Source organism: Hipposideros armiger, unplaced genomic scaffold (genome assembly GCF_001890085.2).
Source record: "Hipposideros armiger isolate ML-2016 unplaced genomic scaffold, ASM189008v1 scaffold_640, whole genome shotgun sequence".
Classification (NCBI taxonomy): domain Eukaryota; kingdom Metazoa; phylum Chordata; class Mammalia; order Chiroptera; family Hipposideridae; genus Hipposideros; species Hipposideros armiger.
The window spans coordinates 982,665-989,284 of NW_017731990.1; the positions used below are offsets into that span (position 1 = coordinate 982,665).

Below are 6,620 nucleotides of genomic sequence, written 5' to 3' on the forward strand. Positions count from 1 at the left end.
GGGTTAGGGTACCTTCAACACAAGGATTACCTCATCGTTCATTATATAATTAAAAAAAAAACTATGCAGGAAGGAGAAATGTGAGGATTTCATCCAATAAAACAGTTATTGATTTTAGAAAAAGAAAACGGAAAGCACCAACTCTTCTATGCTAGCGATAAAACGGCCTTTGGGGATTCTTGTGGCAAAGCAGAAAGAGCCCCAGACCAGGAGTCAAAGCAGTTACCTTGTAGCAATGGGTCTGGCACACACAGGGCTGGGGGGGTCTCGGGTGGGTTCTTCACTCTATTGTCCTGTTTCCCCTTCTGAGAAAGGATGAAAGACTATCTAATTCTCCTCCAGATATAATTTGCTAACTTTCACATAAGATTTTCAATTAAAAATGATAATGGCATCATTATTAGGATATTTTCCTACACTTCATGGGAAGATGTAGGAAGTATTTTCCAATATTGATGAGGGAATGAAATAGCTATGAGACAGCACCTGTCACATTCCGCATTAGCTCATAGATATGTTCTTTTGAAAGACACCAGCATTTTGTCACTCTTTCAACCGCTCATGTTCCACGCACTTTACCCTGTGACCTCTTTTCCTCCGGAAGCAATGAAAGCTGCTACTTACTAGAACCTTTTTTAAAGAAGCAAAATGTTTTCCTTACAAACACCCAATCAGGATTTACTGAATGACCGTTTGGGTAAAGCATTGACAAAATAAAATGTAAAATTCTGCTTTGAGCAATCGTTTCCGTCCCCTTTGCATGTAATCAATGCATGTACACATATAACCACCCTAGTGCATCTTATTTTCCTGTTTTATTCCCGAGTCTCCATTACCTCAGGCTCTAGGCCCCTCCCACCAATTCCACATGTACAGCATACACTTCCCCCTAAAAAACCGTCTCCACCCTCTAATGTCTGGATTGACTGCAGAATAAAGTCTAAGGCCTTATCTCAACCCTCTGTGAGGAGCCCAGTTACCATTACACCCTTCCACAGTCCATGGTCCAGCCACTGGGAAGATTCCCTCTTCTAGGCTTCTCCCAGGCCCTTCTCACTGTGCTCATTCTCCACATTGACTTGCAATGTCGTCCCTCCTTCTCTCTGGCAACCTGAGTGCTAGTGGTCTTTCAAAACCCTGCCGGGATCCCCCTTCCTCTATCAAGTTTTCCTGAACTCTGTATCTCGCAGAGCGTCATCCCTACTCTGTACAGCACACCGTCTGGCACAGCAAAAGAAGCGACCACAGTAGATTCGAAGCTATGCTCTCTGGGGGCCGGGGCTTCCTTTGTAAGGCTGAGGCCACTTTTAGTCAGCACGAGCTTCAGGTCCCCCTTAAAACACGGTCAGGTGTGACAGGAGTCACAGTACAAAGGTGGCCACCTCACCAGTCTCAACAGAACAGGACTGGGAGGTGCAGGGTGAGCAGCTTCCGGTGAGATGGGGAACCATGGGAAGGGCAGAGGCACCTGCCCTCACCAGGTATGCTCTTCTGGGTACCATCCATTGTGCCTTTCTACTGCCTCCACCCTCCAAAAAACATCTTTTTAGAGTAATTAGAAGAGGATGGGTAAATGCTGAATTCCCTAAGACCCTAGAGGCATGGCTATTTTTTTTTTTTCCCTCCAGGGCCTAACACAATTTAACCTGATCCTTGCCTTAATGGGTCAAAGTGACCCACAAAATAGGTCAAGTTAATGCAAACAATTTTCTAAGTTGGTTATTATCACCTCCACTTTACAAATAAGAAAACCTTTCATGGCAAAAGGTTAGCTGCCTTTCCCCAAGTCATACGGCCAGTGAGTGAGTGGCAAAGAGGAGCCCAGTAACTGTTTCCGTTCTCATATTATTTTAATTTAGTGGAAGACCTTTAGCTGAACTTTCTTTACTGTGAGAAGAGAGGAAAGAAACTCACGTGTTTGCAGGAAGTAGTCTTCAACACTTTTCTGTCTTCTCATATGATATCTCCAGGATCTCAGGTCCTCTCATTATCTGAAATATGAAAATGGCATAAGTTTAATTATTCATTTTCCATCATCCTTAATGAGGGGATTAACTGCCATGTGAAACAAAAGGAAATAGTCTGACCTTCAGGCTGTCAAGAAGTGATAATTAAAACCTCAAATCAGTTTAAATGGACAAATGAAAAGGTTTTACTGATCTTGATGTAAGTGTGCTATCAGGATCACTAAATGAAGTCACCAAATTGAGCCATGACAATGAGAAAATAAACATGTGCTAAAAATAAACATGTTTTTGTAATTATGTTCACAGGTGCTCTCCAGGAGTTTCTAAAGCCCCTTTGACTTACCTGATGTCCAAGGGTTTTGAGTGTGGGTGGAAAGAGGGTTGCAGGGCTGTGGCTTGCAGAGAGGACAGCGGAGGGGGGTGTTGTGTGCATGGGGGTGAGAGTTAGTTCAGACTCAGATGTAGAGGAGCGTCAGAAAAGTAGAAGCTAACTTGGAGGCCTGTTAATCACAGCTTCAGGACCAACTGGTTGGTTTTTCATTAATTGGTTGATCGGTTTGACCAAAAGTTCCTGTGGGAATGATTCATGGAACCATTCTGCTGCACAGCATGTAAATACAGCCTTGAGCTTTGCTATTAAAATGGTCATAAATAGCTGCGAATTACTACTGTTGTGCAACTCGTGACTTCATCATGGCTTCTGGCAGAGCAGATGGGAGCCACGTTCCAGGCAATACGGCAAGCCCCCATCTTTCCCTTAGCATTTAATGAGTGCCGTGTGGTAGGTGCTACACAAATGACAAAATGGCATCCACATTGTCCTGCTCCATGCCAGAGGAACACATTTTTCAAAAAGCTATCAAGCCTTGAAAGCCTCACATACGCTGCTTGATATATAAATATGTAACTGCCCGAAATATGGCAAAATGAGTCACTATTAATAACTCAAAGAGTCATGGGGATTCAGGCAGTCCAAATCCTCTGCCAAAAGTTCAGAATGTTTTCTCAGTGCTCTGATTTTTTTTTTGACTTTTTTTTTTTATGCTCTGTTCTTGGTTTGCTTCAGTACATTTCCTATTTAGATCCTCTACCAAGTATGTGTCAAACTTTATCTGTGACCTTACTGGGACATACCAGCGCATTCAGGACAGGAGTGGAAGGCCTTGAAAGCTACTAGGGTTTTAAAAATTATGCTTGTTTATCTAACATTTTCCATTTCTCTCAATCATAGCAACCAACACCTTTGCCATACATGCTGAAATTGCTAAAGAGGAAGCAAAGAAACTCCCTAAGTTACTTACATTGATAATAATATTGTATTATTAACTATTTGTTGAACTTTACTATTGCCAGACACAGGGCTTCTACATGTCATTGCTAAGCCTCACAACAATCCTACAAAGTAGGTGTTGTTCCCATTTCACAAATCAAGACAAATGAGCGACTCTGAGGGCTGGACTTCAAACTCAAGGTTCTTTAGCTTGAGCCATATGAAACTCCAGGAATCAATAATTTCTGACCAATAATGGCAATTTTATGGTTCAACCTACTATTGCAATGCATTGGCCCTGAAAGGAAACCCAGAATCCCCTCCTGGCATCACAAAGACTGCTTGCAGACTGGCAGTGTGTTGATTAGAAAATTGTACAATGCCGTCCTGGTCAGAGGGGGTAGAAGGAAAAGGTAAAATAATCTATTACCTTTGCACCATTTATTATTATTATTATTATGACAAGACAGGATGTGAAACTGCACAAAAACGGTAAAACATGTCAAAAATGATTTAACCTGCTTATATCCCTTGATAATTCTATTTGACAATCTCCGCATATAATCATGCTCACCAGACTTTTCCAAGTATTGAAATAATTTCTAATATTTAAAAGCTAATGATGTTAAAATATGATTTGGGTCGACCATGTGTTTTAATGTGCAGATAGTCCATGAGTCTATAATATAGATATATTATGAAAATAATTTGGTAAGAGCAATTTAGTTTCTAGGGAATTTCCTGGGAGTCAATAGTATAATGGTTTTAGATAGAAGCTATTGTCTATAACAAATTATTTCTCTGAGTTTTTTTCTTAGAAATAATGCAAAATAAACTCAAATCTTCCTTTTAATTCATAGTTTTCTCCACTGACACAGTCAGAATGGGAAATATTAAGGCAGCTAATAATTATTATTGCATTTAATATATGATGCCTACTGAACAATGGATTGTTAAATGCATAATAATTAAGAAGATTTAGTGTGACAAGTTTGGGTCAAAAGATAAATGATGGGGCCGGCCGAGTGGCGCGATGGTTAAGAACTGGCTTGGGACGCCAGAGGGCCCCGGTTTGGATCTCACATATGAGGACCAGTGACACTGCCCTCTACAGCTAAGATGCTGAACAACAGCTCAACCTAGAGCTGGGCTGCTGTGGGTCGCTGGCGACGGCATAGGTTGCAGTCCCTGTGGCAGTGGGTTGCCATGGGCTACCGTGTGTAGTCAGCAGCCAGCGTGAGCGGCCAGCAGCTGCCGTGAGCGGCCGTCCAGAAGCCGGTGACTGATCTGCCTCACCCGGGAGAGCGCAATGATGGTACCAACTTGGGCCAGTGAAGCAACATCCTCCACAACTAGACTGAAGAACAAATCGACAGCAACTTGTCTGTTCCCCTTCCCCCAATTCCCCAGCACTGTTCCCATCCCCCCAATTCCCCAATAAAAATCTTTAAAAAAAAAATCATGAGAATGATAATCACAAAACTTAAGATGGTGACCTGTCAGGAGCAGAGAGGAAAACGCCATTGGAGAGGTATGTATCAGATGCTCAAACTGCATTTGTAATGTTGTATGTGAAGAGAATAACCTGGCAAAGGTGTTTGTACCTATCTCCTTTATGACAAATAACAAATCTGTAAAAATGTGAAAGTGTTTAACATAATACTTGACAGACAGCAGAAAATCAACACACAATAAACAGCAGCTACAGCTGCCATGATTTGAACTGTAGGAGGGACTCCTGGCTTCTGAATATATTATAGAAACCATGGCACTAAAGTAGGGAAGAAACCTCAGTAAAAGGTCCTGATGACTTTCTTCTACCTAAGAATCCATATGTGGAGAACAATGTGAATATGGCTGGGATAACAAATACCTATTCAACAGTCTCTAGACAAATATTGCCTAATTCAGTGCTAATTCTGCTGGGTCANTTATAACAAAGTGATGTTGAAGAAACGACGTTATTCAAGGCCCTGTTGTACTTGAGTATTTCCCTGGGTTGTGCTAACAATTATGGCCTTTCAAAGCCTGCAGATGTTGCTGCCCTATGTACACTTTAATATAATGCAACTGTTTGAGTTTCTGTTAATTAAACCCACAGCTTCCCTTGACCAGGACTCCCTGTGCCTGAGCCCAGGCCAGGCCACTGAGACACAGTCGGCAGCAGTTACCCGTGGAGGTTTTGGGGGCACCTCCTCCCCAGCACAGGTAAATATATGGAGAGACTGGTCTGGGGGAGAAGGTGCCATGGAGAGGACGCTGAGAAAGCGGAGCCCTGAAGTGTGTGTGTCTATGGTGGGGAAATGCAGTTTCGCCCAGATGAAAGGCAGGGCCTGAGAAATGAACAAGGTTGGAGGAAAAAGAAAAGAAACACGCTCTGACAGGATGGATACATTGATTTTTTCTTTAAACTTTTTCTAGGAAAGGTGGAGAACAGGGGATTGAGACTGATGGGTGCCCTGTGAGAAGCGGAGACTGCAAGGTCAGGGGAGAGGGGCCCTATGATATTGTGATTTATAATAAGCATATATTTGGTTTTTGACCCTAGTCTCTGACACAGCACTCCTAAAACCCTTGTAAATTCCTAAGTGATAAGAGGACTAGGACCATCTTTTGTTCTACTGAGGTGACTCTTGGTGGGCTCCTGGATGGGGCTGGTCACCAGAAAGACCAAGTCATGATTAGAAGCTGGGAATTTTCAGCCCCACCGTCCAACCTCCAGAGAGAGGAGGGGTTGGAAATGGAGTTAATAATTGATCATGCCTATGTGAGGAAGCCTCCATAAAATTCCCACAGTATAGGGTTTAGAGAGCTTCCGTTGGGTGAACATGAGAATATTAGGGGAGAGCGGTGCACTCACAGAGGGCATGGAAGCTCTGAGTCCCTTCCTCCATTCCTTGCCCTGTGCATCTCTTCCATCTGGCTGTTCCTGAGTTATATCCTTTTATAATAAACTGATAATCTATTGTAGTAAGTAAAATGTTTCTCTGGGTTCTGTGAGGTGCTATAGCAAATTAAACAAACCTGAGGAGGGGGTAGTTGCAATCTCTGATCGATAGTCGGTGGGTCAGAAGCCCAGGTGACAACTGGACTTGTGATTGGCATCTGGAATGGAGGCGGGGAGGCAGTCTTGTAGGATTGAGTCCTTAACCAGTGGGACCTGATGCTATGAATATCTCCAGGTAGATACCGTCAGGATGGAGTTGAATTGTGGGATACCCAGTAGGTGTCGGAGAATTGGTTGGTGGTGTGGAGAACTCTGCCCCCAGTTGGAATTGATACTAGAATCATCTCAGAACCCTTTCGAGAAAGGAGAAGAGACTCATATAAAGGGGAGGGAACAGTGGGTGACCCCTATGACTCCCTGGCAGGGGGCTCCATGC

The 6,620-nt window shown here is 43.0% G+C and overlaps 1 protein-coding gene and 1 pseudogene across 8 annotated transcripts in view; one reads left to right on the forward strand and one right to left on the reverse strand.

Annotated features, from left to right (window-relative positions):
- The window catches only part of PCED1B (PC-esterase domain containing 1B), a 146,070-nt gene that overhangs the window by 112,277 nt on the left and 27,173 nt on the right, over positions 1 to 6,620 (reverse strand). For 7 of the 8 annotated variants that reach the window (XM_019625861.1, XM_019625860.1, XM_019625863.1 and 4 more), the window contains exon 2: positions 1,915 to 1,991. The gene's annotated coding sequence lies outside the window, so the exon portion shown is untranslated. Of the gene's footprint in view, positions 1 to 226; positions 306 to 1,914; positions 1,992 to 6,620 lie in introns of all 8 variants that reach the window. The other variant, XM_019625859.1, reaches the window with a different exon arrangement.
- The window catches only part of LOC109372514 (UPF0568 protein C14orf166 pseudogene), a 65,666-nt pseudogene that overhangs the window by 32,045 nt on the left and 27,001 nt on the right, over positions 1 to 6,620 (forward strand).